Genomic DNA, 16,416 nt, shown 5'->3' with positions numbered 1-16,416 from the left:
AAATTCTGGAAAAATTGGATCTCTCTTCATAGCTGAAACTTAGATTTGTTCAGTGGCCACAAAAGAAATACCAGTTACACTTTCTAAACAAATGATGCTTTGACTGTGAGTAGTAAAAAGGTAGAAATACAGTTGGTGAGATTTGATCAATAAGAGGTGAAACTTACTTCTTTTTCTTGGGTGAAATCAGAACTTTTCTTTCATTTTCACTCTCGTTGACAGTTATGTAACAATAGACCCTTACCTCTGCTACTGAAAAACATTATTTCTCCCATATGTTTCATTAAATTCTTGAGGGGGAAAAGCATTTTGATAATAACAAAAATAATTACAATCAATTCTGTGAAGATTTCTTTTTTTTTATTTTTATTTTAGATCACATTTATTAATATTCAAATATGTTAATGTGCCTCTAATACCTGATTCAAAGTAGGTCCTCTTAAATGTTTTTCCCCTCTCTTTTTTATTTTATTTATTTATTTTTTTTTAAATTTAAATAATTAATTTATTTTTGTTACAGATGTTTTTCCTTTTCCCCCCACTGATTCCTCCCTCCCCCTTCTTCCCCACCCTGTCACCAGCTTTTTGTTGTCCATGTCCACTGTTCATGCACACATGCATACAAATTCTGTGGTTTATCTCTCCCCCACCATGCCGTCTTCTGGGGATTGTCAGTCTGTACCCCACTTCCACATCTCTGGGACTACCCCATTCCTCAGACTGTTTTGCTCATCATATTCCACCAATAAGTGAGATCATATGATACTTGTCTTTCTCTGATTGGCTTGTTTCACTTAGGATGATACTTTACAGGTCCTTCCATGTATTCTCAAAGGATAAGAAACCTTTCTTTCTTACAGCTGCACAGTACTCCATTATGTATATGTACTACAGCTTTTTCTTTATTTTTAATTAATTTATTTTTGTTACAGATGTTTCTCCTTTTTCCCCAATTGATTCCCCCCTTCCCCTCCCTTCCCACCCTGTCCCCACCTTTGTTGTCCATGTCCATTGTTCATACATTCATGCATGTAAGTTCTATGGTTTATCTCTACCCCCACCCCCTCTTCAGGGGATTGTCAGTTTATACCCCCTTTTCTGTGGAGATTTCTTATGAAAGCTTAGAAATACACAGCCAAGCTGTCCACAGAATCCCTGCAGGCTCATGCGTTATGTGTGAACACTGCCAATTCTATTACAACTATTAAAAAAAGGAAAATAAGAAGATGCAGAAAACTCTTTTCCAGTATTTAAACTCTGAGAAACAATCATCTTTAATGTTGATTTAGAAAATTACTTAGATTTACCATTTTTGTACAAGTGAAAGCCTTTTAATGCTAACAACCTACACTGTATATACCTCAGTTTCCTTGCATGACCTTCTAGGTTTCACTTCTGCTGTTATGACTCTAAGGGTTTTAATTTGTGGCTTCCACATAACCACTCTGAGATGATGCCAGAACTAGTAATGCTATCAGGTAAGCCAAGATGGCCAGTCTAATGGGGTTGGCATTTAGAAGTTGATTCATATCTTTGTATTAGTTTGAGTCACATAAATAGTAAAACAATTAGTTGTTTATGTCAAATGAGGAAAAAAACTAACGTATTTTGTCTTTTATGTTGAGTTTCTAGAAATCCATAGAAATTAACCAGTATCTTTTCAATAAGATTGTTCCTAGGAGCCAAGGCTGAAAAAGCAATACTAGATCGAGTTTCCCACCTTTCCAACTCTTTCTACCTCCATCTTCTGACTCTCTATGCCTGCTTGATATATCATATGAATAAAAAGGGCTGAGAGTTAATGAGATAATGAGAGTTTGGGAGAAGAGAATTCAGGATTATTTAAAAATAAAAGACCCTCAAAACACCTTTTAGTGATTTTTTTTTAGAGAGAGAGAGAGAGATATTGATGTGAGAGAGAAACATCAAATGGCAGCCTCCTGCATGCCCCCCACTGGAGATGGAGCCCACAACCTGGGCATGTGCCCTGATGGGGAATCAAACTGGGACCTCTCAGTCCATGGGACAACACTCAGTCCGCTGAGCCACACTGGCTAGGCTAAAAATATTTTTAATCAGCAACTAGATTATATGTAAATGTTTATTATGTATCAAACTTCTGAATTAGTCTTAAAAGTATCTTGCTATAGAGAAAGTATAGGAATTGCCTATATCATCATATATAATATAATTACTGAGCAATACATTTTTAAAAATATTCAATTTTTTTTAATTACACTGTTTTAATACCTTGAGTAGATCAAACTACCCCAACCTTGCAATAGCAAGAGTGACCTCCCTAGAAGTTTCCTTTCATGTGATTTCAATGCATTATATATGCTAGATATAAAAAAGGAGAAAAGGTCTTTGGAGAATAAAACACTATTTTAGATGTCAATATGAGCCATTTTTTGTTAGTTATCCATGTCCTCTACTCACACTATCTTTGAACAACTGTTCTGAGAAACCAGAAATTTGTTGCTCTGTCACCTTGTTAATTGTCCAAACCAAGTATGTGGAACTCTCTTTCCCATTCATGTCTTCTCTCTCCCATTTACTTTTCTTTTCCCTCTAAAGTCTCATTATCCCATAGATCTTCCTCCCTCAGGCCCTTACTCTCAAACAGGCAGCATACAACAAATACAGAAACCTGATTTTAATAGATACTTATGGGTTTGATAGGCCAGTCAACTGAATGCATTTTAACATTGCTGAAGAACCAGCTCCTCTTTCTGTTCTTAAGAAAATGTTCACAAAGTACAGGTTCCCTTTAGAAAGTTACTCCAATTTATTCCCTCCATCTAAAACCTGCCAACAAAAACTAAGCATCCTCAAAATATTTCTGAGTATAGGCAAACATTTATTGGCCCAGAAAGGAAAATTTATATCCAAATGTGACTGCAGCACCATGATTGATTCAAATTCTGTCTCATTAATCTATAGATTAAGTGAGCACATTCACTTCCTGCATAATCCTCCAGCCCATTCTTCAAACCAAAATGAGATTGTTGAGACTTCTGGTCAAGATGGCAGCATAAGTAAACACGGTACTTGCTTCCTCCCACAATCACATCAAAATTACAAGTAAACGAAAAACAACTATAATTCAGAATCACCTGAAATTGAGATGAATGGAAGTCCTATTACTAGGAAATTAAAGAAGAAGCCACATCGAGACTCATAGAAGGGACAGTGGGTGGACGGGCTGGTCCCACACCCAGATGTGGTAAATAAAAATCAGGAGAGCTATCTCAACTGTGAAGGTCCTTTCTGAGGAGTGAGGGGTTCCTGTTCCACACCAGGGGTCAGTTAACTAGCGGTATTGGACTTTCTGAAGCCACATGCTATTTGTTTGATAGAATTTAGGATAATCTGAAGCAAAAGCCAAGATAAGCCAATCTTATGGTAAAGCCACTGAAAACATCTCAGGGTTCCAGTACCAGGAAGAGAAGTCCCCATAACTTCTGGCTGTAAAAACAGGCAAGAATTGAGGATGAGGGAGATTGAGACTTCTGGAGTCCTAGGCAGTTCTACTTTAAGAGCCTGCACACAGACATACACGGACCAGCTCCCTCCAGACTCCAGCCTAGGGGAGGCAGCTTAAAAGGCCCCTGAGATACACAGGGAAGAACTGAGTTGTTTGATATTGGGGTGAGAGCTGGAGAGACAGCTTCCTCCCAGAAAGGCATGCTGGTTGAGGCCATTGTTTCTTTGGTGAGCCCTTCCCCCACAGGGGAGTCAGATTTGCACAGTATCTGGGACTCCAGCAACCTAGTTCACACTGTTTGCCCCATCCTGGTGATTCCCTGAGGCCCTGCCCCACCCAACTTTTGGGCCCACCCAAGTTGTTTCCAGTGGCTTTACCATAGGATTGGCCTATCTTGGCTCTTGCTTCAGAGTTTCCTAAATTCTCTCAAATGAATAGCATGTGGCTTCAGTGAGTAACATACCTCTAGTTAACTGGCCCCAGGTCTGACACTAGAAGCCCCCGGACTTGATTTACAACTTGGCTTTGTCTGGGTATCTCCAAGACCAGCATAAGAAGCAGCCATTTGTAGATCACTTTGTAGCTTATGCTTGGTGGTCCCAGGTAGAATGCAGGCAGAGTTTGGCCTTGCTCCAGAGCTAGCACACCCAGTGAACAGCTTCAGACCATGTCAAAGCACCACCACCCAACCATCTCCACAAGCAACACACTCAATGACTGGATTCAGTAGGTACCAGAGCCCTGCTGAAGAAAGTCTTGTTCTGTGTGGTGGGCCCTGCACAGCTGATCCTCCAAGTTAGTCAGAGGTCAGTGGTCAGTGAATACACCCAGGCCTTGCAGCTGATCAGCCTGGGTAAATTCCTCACATTGATGTGCCAACAGCAATCAAGACTCAACTACAACAGAAGGGTGTACAATCCACACTAAGGGTGCACCTTGAGGACCCAGCTGGGGTGACCAGAGGTCTGTGCCACTGGACCCTACAGAATACCTACTATGATACAGCACCCTACGAGAAATAACTATTCTACCTAATACATGGAAACACACATAGGAAGGCAGCCAAAATGAGGAGACAATGAAACATTTCCCAAATCAAAGAACACAACAAAACTCCAGGAAAAGAAATCAACAAAATTGACATAAACAATCTAACTAATGCAGAGTTCAAGATGCTCCAGGACCTTAGTGAGGACCTCAAGAGTATAAAAAAGGACCAGTCAGGAATGAAGGATGCACTAACTGAAATAAAAAAATAATTTACAGGGCCCTGACCAGTTTGGCTCAGTGATTAGAGTGTTGGCCTGCAGTCCAGAGAGACCTGGGATCAGTTCCTGCTAAGGGCGTGTACCTCGGTTGCAGTTTGTCCCCAGCCCTGGTTGGTCACGTAGGTGGCAGCAACTTTATGTGTCCCTTTCGCATCAATCTCTCTCTCTCTCTCTCTCTCTCTCTCTCTCTCTCTCTCTCCCCCTTCCCCTCTCTCTCCCTCCTGCTCTATCTGAAGAAAAATGGAAAAAATGTCCTCGGGTGAGGAAAAAAACAAACATAAAAAAGAACAATTTACAGGGCATCAAGAGTAGAGTAAGTGAAGCTGAGAAGCATACCATTGATTTGGAATATAATGAAGCAAACAAACACCCAATCAGAACAAGGGGTCCAAATAAAATGAGGATAGTGTAAGGAGCCTCTGGGACAACTTCAAGTGTACCAACATTCACATCATGGGGGTGCCAGAAGGAGAAGAGAGCGAACAAGAAACAATACTGACAGAAAAATTCCCTAATTTGGTGGAGAAAATAGAGGTACAAATCCAGGAAGTGCAGAGAGTCCCAAACAAGATGAACAAAATGCCCACACCAAGACACATCATTATCAAAATACAAAAGGTTAATGACAAAGAGAGAATCTAAAAATCAGTAAGAGAAATGCAGTTAGTTACTTATAAGGGAGCTGATTTCTCAAAAGAAACTTTGCAGGCCAGAACAGAGTGCTAAGAGATATTCAAAGTGATGAAAAACAACAACCTACAACCAAGATTACTCTATTCTGCAAAGCCAACATTTAGAATAGATGGACATATAGAGTTTCCCAGACAACAAAAAGCTAAAGGAGTTCATCACCACTAAACCAGTATTATATGAAATGTTGAATTTTCTTGAAGAAGAACACAATATAAACAATAAAATGGCAATAAACACATATCTATCAACAATTTAATCTACAAACAAAATAACCAAGCAGAATTTTTTGTTGGTTGCCGGATCAGAAGAGTTGGGGAATGAGTGAAAAAGGTGAAGGAATTAAGAAGTACAAATTGGTTGTTTGACTGATGAACCTCAAAGTGAAGCCGGGAGGGAGGGCAGAAAGAGAGAAACTGAAGAACTTATATGCATATATGTATAAGCAATGGACACAGGAAATAGTGTGGGGAAGGTAGAAGGGGGGCAGGAGTGGGGAGGAAGGGTCAATGGGGCACAAAAGAGGGGACATCTGTAATACATTCAACAATAAAGATAAGTTTAAAAAGAAAAAAAAATGAGGTTTTTGCCTACACACAACCAGATATTTTTCAGTGAGGAACTAATCCTCTTAAAAAAAAAAAAAAATGACATGGTGAAAGGACATCTCAGCTACATGGAAAGAATACTGTAAAAGCAAAACTGAAAAAGAAGAAAAAGCCTACTTGGAAATGATGATTTGATACTGTGTCCTTCAGCTGTCATTTCCCAATTGTACTTATACCAGATTTGAGAAATTCATAGATGAGATACAGAAAGTTGAGTTAACATCTATAACATGCATACTACTGCAGGGCTCTAATTTTTCTGTTATTTTTTTTAATGTCAAATAATTATTGCAGTCAATGTTTATAATTGTCTCTGCCACTTATGTTGACACCTAATCATACATATTCCATATTGCTATTTAACTGTTCAATGTTTGTTCATTTTTGTGCTTATGTATTTATGTTATATGGACAAGGCATTATCCTTATTTAGTCCATAAATCCCTGGGGGGCATGTTTAATAAATAATCATTGAGCTGATCTGAATTTAATTGGGAGAACAATAACAGATAATCCCTAGCTTATCCCTATTTGGCATTTTAATGTGTGTTCGTATTTCCATTTCAATAGGGGTCTGTCTGGAATATTAGGACTTTGCATAATTTTAGATAATGAAGTCACATGGGGAAGAGGTGATTTTGAAGAAAATGGAAAGCAATTCAGTTTATACTAATGCTGAAGACTGAAACAAGGCACCAAGCCCAGCTTTGGGTCTCTTGACAATTACAGTCTGAATGATTTGCATCTTCCCCAGGGAATGAAAGAATAAATCACAAGTCTGTTTTAAAAGACCTTTCCTGGTCATTGAGGTGGATGGTTGGGACAGGCAAAGAGATAGTGTGAGTGGTAAACAACCCCACCCCCCGCCCCAGCAGCATTCTGACTTAGAAAAAGGGAGAGTTAAAATAAAGTATAATAATGTCCACAAAGGAACTGGAAAGAAAGCCAGCATGGCTTTGATCACTGTTCCAATCACTTAAAGAAGAATTTAAAGATTTGCTTCTGATAAGCCTTAATGCAATAACTGAGAGTTAACTCTTTCACTGGTCTCATACACATCCATCACTTGCTAAACACAGACAAGCAAATCCTTTCTGAAAATCACTGCTAGATCAATCTTTGTAAGGCACTATTTTCAGCATGTCATTCCTTTAAAGCAGTCGTTCTCAACCTTCCTAATGCCATGAACCTTTAATACAGTTCCTCATGTTGTACTGACCCCTCCAACCATAAAATTATTTTCATTGCTAATTCATAAATGTAATTTTTCTGCTGTTATGAATCACCATCAGAAATATGTGTTTTCTAATGGTCTTAGGCGACCCATGTGAAAGGGTTGTTCAACCCCCAAAGAGGTCATGACCCACTGGTTAAGAACCACTGCTCTAAATGAAATCATTTTCCTATAGGATCAAATCAAAACTAATCAATCTGACATGCCAGGACTTCCATCAACTGGCTCCACCTTGCCTATTCATCCCAGCCCCTAACTAGCCCTCAACATGATTATGGGCCCTAATTCTGTCAAACTGGCCTCCTTACAACAATATACCATATTCCTACCTGCATACCTTCACTCGTTCATCTTCCCTAAAACTAAAACATGTTCTTTTCTCTATTTCTACTATTCTAAACCCCAATGTCCTTTTTAAAAAATTCTAAGGTCAAAATAAATCTTTTTAGAGCTACCCAGTCTAACATCATCCTTCAGTAACTTGCTTTACTTAAAGTTACAATGTGAATATGTACATTTGTACCAAATGACATCCACATACCTTAATGTCCTCAAGTATAGGACTAGCTTCCATAATTAGATTTTTAAAAAGGGACAAGAATCTCTTCTGTCATCACCAGCATCACCTAACATAATAATAATTGTATACATGTATTTTAATATTAATCAATAAATAGAAGCCCTTTAAAGCCAATTTAGGATTAATTTGACATGGAAATGCAGGCTTATTACAACTTTCTCTTTTATATATAGTTACATAGCCATTTTTAAATGCCCAAATCCTTATACTTGCTTCATTTTTCTAAGCTGAATTCATTTTCGTTTTACTTTCCTTTTAAAAAGAATCTTTCTTCATGTTCTATTTTTAAATCTGTGCTTTTTTAGTACAGCACTGAGCATATGAACAACCATCAGACCTTAAATGTTCCAATTGAGGTATGGCAATTTAACCTTCACACATATCTGTAGCTCAGTAACCTGAACTGATGAAAGTGAAAGCTCTATTCCTCCAGGCAGACTGGAGGAAAAGATTCTGTTCCTTACAATTGAGTTTCACAGAGAGAATCACTTTCTTTTCCACTTGGATATAAGCTCTCCTTGTAGCCTGGAGGATAATTTCATGACTCAAAACAGATGGACCTTTTTCATTCTGCATTATTCTTTACTTAGGTAAAGAACAGCTGCTTTAATTCCCTTTTTTGAAATAATTATTTTCTAAATCACACTATTTTACCTCTACTGGGTATTTGGAATTCCAATCAGAAGGTGGGTGTGATTATATTGCACTCTTAAAAACTAAACTCATTCATTTTTTTGTTTTTGTTTTTGTTCCCTCTTAGAGCACTGCAGGAAGAATTTATAATCTGCTAGGGCAGTGAGTTAATATGGCAGACAGAAACCATAATAGCATAATTTTTAAAGGCAGGAATATTTCTAGAAACTCATCAATTTAAGTTTGATCTAGTTGTCCATGCCAAAATTCTACTAGCTAATACATTGTCCTCTCTGGGCATATTCCTATAAAATGTTAAATGTCCCTGAGAGCAAAAACAAATAAGTCGTGTACACTATAGTTTAGACTGGTTTATCAAATTTTCTTCTTAACTGATAACTAGATGTGCAATGTGGAAATGGAATTTGTTACAGTGTATTCTCTTAACTAGCCACTCTGGAAATTTCAGAATCAGCTTGGATTACATAAAGTAGCCTTATACTCCACATATTCCAATACCTTTACATTACTTGCAATCATTCAAATAAAGTGTGTATTTTTAATTTTTTTTCATTATTCCTCACCCAAGGATATTTTTCCCATTGATTGTTTTAGAGAGAGTGGAAGGGAAGGAGGTAGGGTGAGAGAGAGAGAGAGGAAAAAAAAAAAAAAAAACATCAATGTGAGAGAGACACATAGATCGGTTGCCTCCTGCACAAACTTGACCGGAATAGGGGATTGAACCTGCAACCCAGGTACATATTCCTGGCTGGGAATTGAATCCAAGACCCTTTAGTTCATGGACCAACCTCTAACCACTGAGTTACACTGGCCAGGGCCAAACAAACTATGTATTTTTTTTTTTATCCTCACCCGAGGACATTTTTCCATTTTTTACTCAGAGCAGGAAGGAGAGAGAGGAAGAGAGAGAAACATCGATGTGAAAGGGACACATCGAGTGGCCGCCACCCACATGACCCAACCAGGGCCGGGGAAAAACTGCAGCCAAGGTACATGCCCTTAGCAGGAACCGAACCCTGGTCTCTGTGGACCGCAGGCTGACGCTCTAACCGCTGAGCCAAACTGGCCAGGGCCAAACTATGTATTTTTAAAAATCATTTGACTCAGAATTTCAAAATGATGGCAGAGTAAATGGAAGCAACACAGACTGTCTCCAAGGAACAAACTGGAATTACAACAAAAATAAAGACAAATCGATAGGAAAAAGCAACAGAAAAGCAGCTTGTGAGGATTATATAACCAGAGACACAGACTTGATCCTGGTAGGATTGCAGAGGCATGAGAGTGGGGCTGGGAGCCCACAGACAGCAGCAGCCTTAGCTATGAGCAACGCCCTCGGGTTAAACTCCCAAGCGGATACACAGTGCAGAACCAAGACAGACGCTAAAATAGCCACAGCCACTAGATTGGTGGACCCTTAGCTAGACTTGCCAAGAAACAAAGAAAGAGAACCCAAATACAGAAAACCAGTAATGAAAGAGGAGAAGTAACAACTAACAGCACAGAAATTCAAAGATCGTTATCAACAACTATGAACAATTATATGACAAAAAATTTGACAATTTAAGCAAAATGGGCAAATTTCTAGAAACACATAGTCTCTCAAAACTGGACCAGGAAGAGATAGAAAACTTGAACAGACCAATGACAATAAAGGAAATTGAAGATGTAATCAAGACTCTCCCAGAAAACTAAAGCCCAGGCTCAGATGGCTTCACGGGTGAGTTTTACCGAACATTCAAAAAAGAACTAACATCCATTCTCCTCAAATATTTCAAAAAATTCAAAAAGAAGAAAGATTTCCAAACTCGTTTTATGAAGCCAGCATAATTCTAATTCCAAAATGAGAAAAATATACTACAAAAAAAAGAAAACTACAGGCCAATATCCCTGATGAACATAGATGCCAAAATACTGAACAAAATAGTAGCAAATTGAATCCAGCAATACATCAAAAAAAATTATTCACCATGACCAAGTGGGATTCATCCCAGGGATGCAAGGCTGGTACAATATTCGCAAATCCATAAATGTGATACACCGCATGAATAAAATGAAGAATAAACACCACATGCTCATATCAATAGATGCCAAAAAAGCCTTTGACAAAATCCAGCATCCATTTATCATGAAAACGTTCACCAATGTGGGAATAGAAGAATCATATCTCGACATAATAAAGGCCAGCTATGAAAGACCTACAGCCAACATCATACTCAATGGACAAACATTAAAATAATTTCCCTTATGACCAGCAACAAGACAAGGATGCCCACTTTTGCCACTCTTATTTAACATAGTACTAGAAGACTCAGCCCCTGCAATCAGACAGGAAGAAAAAATGAAAGGGATCCAAATTGGAAAGGAGGTAGTGAAACTGTCATTTTTTTTCAGATGACATGATATTATACGTAGAAAACCCCAAAGATTCCATCAAAAATTCACTAGACTTAATAAATGAATTTGGAAAAGTAGCAGGATACAAAATTAACGTCAAGAAATTGATGGCATTCTTATACACCAATGATTAACTCACAGAAAGAGAAACTGAAAAAAACAATCTCATTTACCATCATGGCAAATGAATTAAGATACCTAGAAATAAACTTAACCAAAGAAGTAAAGAACCTATTTGCAGAAAACTACAGGACATTGAAAAAAAATAGAGAAAGATATAAAAAAGTGGACTCCTGTACCTTGTTCATGCATTGGAAGAATCAACATCATTAAAATGTCCATATTACCCAAAGCAATGTATTGCAATCCCCATCAAAATACCAATGACATATTTCACAGAACTAGAACAAATATTTCAAAAGTTCATATGGAACCAAAAATGACCCCGAATATCCACAGCAATCTTGGGGGAAAAAAAGGATAATGTAGGTGGGATCACAATACCGGTGTCAGGTTATACTAAAAAGCCAGTGTAATCAAAACAGCCTGGTACTGGCACAAGAACAGGTATATAAACCAGTGGAACAGAATAGAGATCCCAGAAATGGACCCAAGGCACTATGCTCAATTAATATTTGAAAAGTTGGCAAGAGCATACAATGGAGTAAAGAAAGCCTCTTTAATAAATGGTGTTGTGAAAATTGGACAGCTACATGCAAAAAAAATGAAACTAGACCATCAACTTACACCATACAAAAAAAAAACAAAACTAAAATGGATAAAAGAATTAAATGTGACCCGTGAATCCATAAAATTCTAAAAGAAAATGTAGGCAACATAATTTCAGACATCATACGCAGCAGAATTTTCACTGATACATCACCTAAGGCAACAGAAACAGAGGAAAATATGAACACATGGAACTACATCAAACTGAAAAGCTTCTGCACAGCAAAGGAAACAACCATCATAATGGAAAAGCATCCCACTGTGTGGGAGAACATCATTGCCAATGATACATCAGATAAGGGGTTAATATTTAAAATATATAGAGTACTCATACAATTCAAATAAAGAAAGACAAATAACCCAATTAAAAAATGGGCAGTGGAGCTGAATAGACACCTCTCCAAACAGGATATACAAGTGGCCAAGAGACATATGAAGAAATGCTCAACATCACTAATCACCAGAGACATTCAAATTAAAACAACAATGACTTACCACCTCACATCTGTCAGAATGGCTGCCATCAACAAATCATCAAACAGCAAGTGTTGGCGAGGGTGTGGAGAAAAGGGGACTCTAGTACACTGTTGTTGGGAATGCAGACTGGTGCAGCCACTATGGAAAACAATATGGTGTTACCTCAAAAAATTAAAAATTGAACTTCCATTTTACCTAGTGATCCGACTTCTAGTAATATACCTTAAGAAGCCTGAAACACCAATCAGAAAGAATATATGTACCCCCAGGTTCATAGCAGCTATTTACTATTTACAATAGCCAAGATCTGGCAACAGCCCACGTGTCAGTCCGTAGTCAAATGGATAAAAAACTGTGGTACGTATACACAATGGAGTACTATGCAGCTGTAAGAAAGAATGATCTCATATTCTTTGAGACGACATGGAGGGACCTGGAAATTATTATTCTAAGTGAAGCAAGCCAAGCAGAAAAAGACAAATACCACATCATTTCACTGATTTGTGGAATATAATGAACATAACAGTCTGATGAATAGGGAGACCCAGAGATGTGGAAGTAGGGCACAGACTGACAGCCCTCAGAATACTGGGTGGTGGGGGTGGGAAGAGATAAGCCACAAAACTTATATGCATGTACATATAATCAATGGACTTGGACATCAATGTCGGGGACAGGGCAATGGGGATGGGGAGGAGCGTGTCAATGGAGTAAAAAAGGATAAACTTCTGTAACAAAAATATAATTAAAAATAAAATTAAATTAAAAAATTAAATAAAAAATAAAGAAAAATAAATAAATAAACTGCTCATTTCCCAATGACTGGCTCGTTTAGGAAACTGTATTATCAAAGCAATGAAATCCTTGTCTAGTTTACAACCTTTTTCAGCTAGATTTGAATCTACACTTTGAAAATTGTTTGTAAGTCTTTGGCATTAATTTACATATATTGAAATTTTAAATGTAAATTTTTATAAATGTAAACCTGTATGTTCCCCATGTAAAATAAATATATGAGTATCCAATAATATATATGCTAATTACATACACCTCTATGCTTATACATATACACAGAGATAATTATAGACAGGGTTTTCAGATTGTATTTTAAAAATATGTTTGTTTCCCCAAAATATTAGTAAAGCTTGGCTGCTTTGATAATTCTTCTCCCACTTTTAAGCATTATATTAGATAATACTTATAATACCAGTGATTTCTGCAACAAATGTGATAAGTATTAGAATATTCATTTGCATAGAATATTTATTTTACATAGTAAGAACTTGAAGGAAGAGTAGAAAAAAACATCTACCAGTCATTAGCCAATATCTAGCCAACCTAGATTTACCCTGTGTTTCAAATGATCCAACTTTTAAAAAACAAGATATATCACTTTTTTAAAAATTCCAATTTTTGACGACTTCTCTTAAGAAAGCAAGAGATCTGCCAACACCAGGCATGCATCCCAATATGCCACAATCAACAGCAACCATGTAGGTGCCTCTCCCTTCAAATCGGGCTGTGCTCTTTAGTACATCAGAGCCAAATGGCCTTCTCACTTATTTGTTATATGCTTGGCCGGTATACTCATTTGAGTTTGCAACCACTGATTAGTCCAACCTTCTCATATAACAGAGGTTGACTAACTTAGAAGTTAAGTGACTATCATCCTAAAGTCATTCAAGGGGAGGACACAATGAATAAATATAGTCTTTGTTCTCAAAGAACTTCTAATCTACTTCAGGAAATATACATATTTATAATAAAGTGGACAATATGATATTCACCATAATAGAAACATATACGAAATTAAGAGAAAGTTGCAAAAAGAGATTATGTCTTGTTGTCACATTATTATATTCTGCATGAAGGAAGTATCATTTCACAAAACAAGGTATCATCAGAAACCGGTTTGTCAGCACAAACTCTACCTCTGACACCAGCTTTGTGACTGATGCTAAGTTAGTTAACATCTCATAGCCTCAGTTTTCTTCTCTGTTAAATCAAAATTATAACAGAATGTACAGAAGAGGATTGTTGTGAGAATTAAATGGCAAAATAGATGTAACAGACCTTGCACATAATAAGCAACTAGGAAAATATTAGTCTTATTATTTTTTAGGGAGAATGTAGATGATTTACCAATACAAGAGGAAAGGGATGTTCTATCCTGAACAGGGAACATCTAGTCAGAAAAGTCTAGAACATAGTTGAGAAACAGCAAGTACAAAATAAGGTTGAATTATAAATAAATATGACAACCTGGTGCCTCCCCAAAGACAGATAACTCCCTTCCAGAGATAGCTCGTGAGGACACAAAGGAAAAGCAAAAGCTAGCCAGTCCATTCAGCTGACACAGCACCTTCCACCTGCCACCTCTGTGGCTGACTGAGAGCTCCCACCCTCTTCAGCCACATGTGAGTGTATGATTGAAAGAGCTGATCAAATCGAGTAAGACTTAAACGTCTAAAAACAATAAGTTCTGAATGATGAATATGAGTTGGCTAAGGAAAAAGGGGTAAGTGTAATCATAGCCAAGAAAAGGACATGTTCAAAGGCCCTGTGGAAAGAAGGAGCATAGAACAAGAATTAAAGGAAGACCAATGTAGTTGGAGCACAAATTGTTAAGGCAAGTACAATGTGAGATTCCATTGGAGAGAATGAGAATGGTTCAGATCATTCAAAGCTTTGTAAGTCTTACTAAGACTTTTAAACTTTCCTCAAGATCCATGGCAAGAAGAATTACATGTTCATATCCGTATTTTGAAATGGCTGCACTGTGAAAAATGGATTGAAATGTGGGAAAGGTGGATGCAGGAGGACGATTTAGAAAGTTAAATTGCAGTAGACTACTGGTGGTGGAGCCACAAAGAAACCGACTGACAGATATTCAGGAGAAGAAATTAGTTATTAATGGACTGGATATGTCAAGAAAAGAAGAAGTATCAGAGATGACTTTGGCTTATATATCAGAATAGATGGTGTCACTTTTGATAAAGACCATTATTTGGAGAGGGAAATTAGACTTATGTTTTTGAACATGGTGAGTTTGAGTGCCTTTAGGATCAAAATAGATATCATCTAGGCCTGGAACTAGAAGAATAACCCAGTGATAAAATTTGAGTCACTTGATAAGGTGGGGATATACGTTTTGAGCATGGATGAGCTCTCCTAAGTAAAGAGAACAGTGAGAAGAGAAGAGGTCCTAATACTGGCTAGGTAGTATAAGATGAATCTGTACACATGAAAGAGAAAGAAGGAAGCAGAAGATTTAGGTGCAAAACCACATGAGTCTTGCATCAGGAAAATTTAAGACAATAGAATATCTCAAAGAGTCAATTATTTGAACTATAGAATGTTGGTAATTAGAATTAAAAAAACAAACAAACAAAAAAACAACAGCCAGCATAGTTTTTCTCTTTGCTGTTAATCATATAAGCTAACTTCTAAATGTTGCATTAAGTTCCTTTTTTGTGTCTTTACAACAAAGTTTTATTATGGAAACTCCTTTACTGATCTTTAATTTTATAAAGAAGAGTATTCTGAAGTATAAGAGAAAAGTAGGGGAGCCAAGGGATAATAAAAAGTCTGCAAGTTCCTCCATGTACAGTTAAACATGAGTTTCTATATTCAACTTTGCTATGAAGAAAAAAGAAGAACGCTTAAGAAACCGCATTATTGCCCTGGCCGGTTTGGCTCAGCGGTTGGAGCGTCGGCCTGCGGTACAGAGAGACCCGGGTTTGGTTCCCGCTAAGGGCACGTACCTCCGTTGCAGTTTGTCCCTGGCCCTGGTTGGTCGTGCGGGTGGCAGCCACTCGATGGTCCCTTCACATCGATGTTTCTCTCTCTCTCTCTCTCTTTCTCTCTCTCTCTCTCTCTCTCTCTCCCTCCCACTCTATCTGAACAAAAAATGGAAAAATGTCCTCGGGTGAGGATAAAAAAAAATAAAAATAAAAAAAAGAAAAGAAACCGCATTATTTTGTTCCTTTATTAATTGTTAGAGAGAGAGGAAGGGAGAGGAGAGAGATACATTAATGAGAGAGAACATTGATTGGCTGCCTCTTTCATGCCCCCAGCTGGGGATTGGGCCCATAACTTGGGCATGTGTCCTGACCAGGAATCAAACTGGTGGCCCTTTGGTGCATAGGTTAATGCTCAACCAGTGAGCCATACCAGCGGGCAAGAAACTGTATTCTTATACACTTGTTAGGAGCATTTTCACTTCTCCTATTTCCATAATTATGATTGCCTCTCCTTAAAATGAATATCACATGATCTCACTTATTTGTAGA

This window comes from Molossus molossus, unplaced genomic scaffold, assembly GCF_014108415.1.
Source record: "Molossus molossus isolate mMolMol1 unplaced genomic scaffold, mMolMol1.p scaffold_m16_p_2, whole genome shotgun sequence".
NCBI classification, from domain to species: domain Eukaryota; kingdom Metazoa; phylum Chordata; class Mammalia; order Chiroptera; family Molossidae; genus Molossus; species Molossus molossus.
This window is presented reverse-complemented; position numbering follows the sequence as displayed.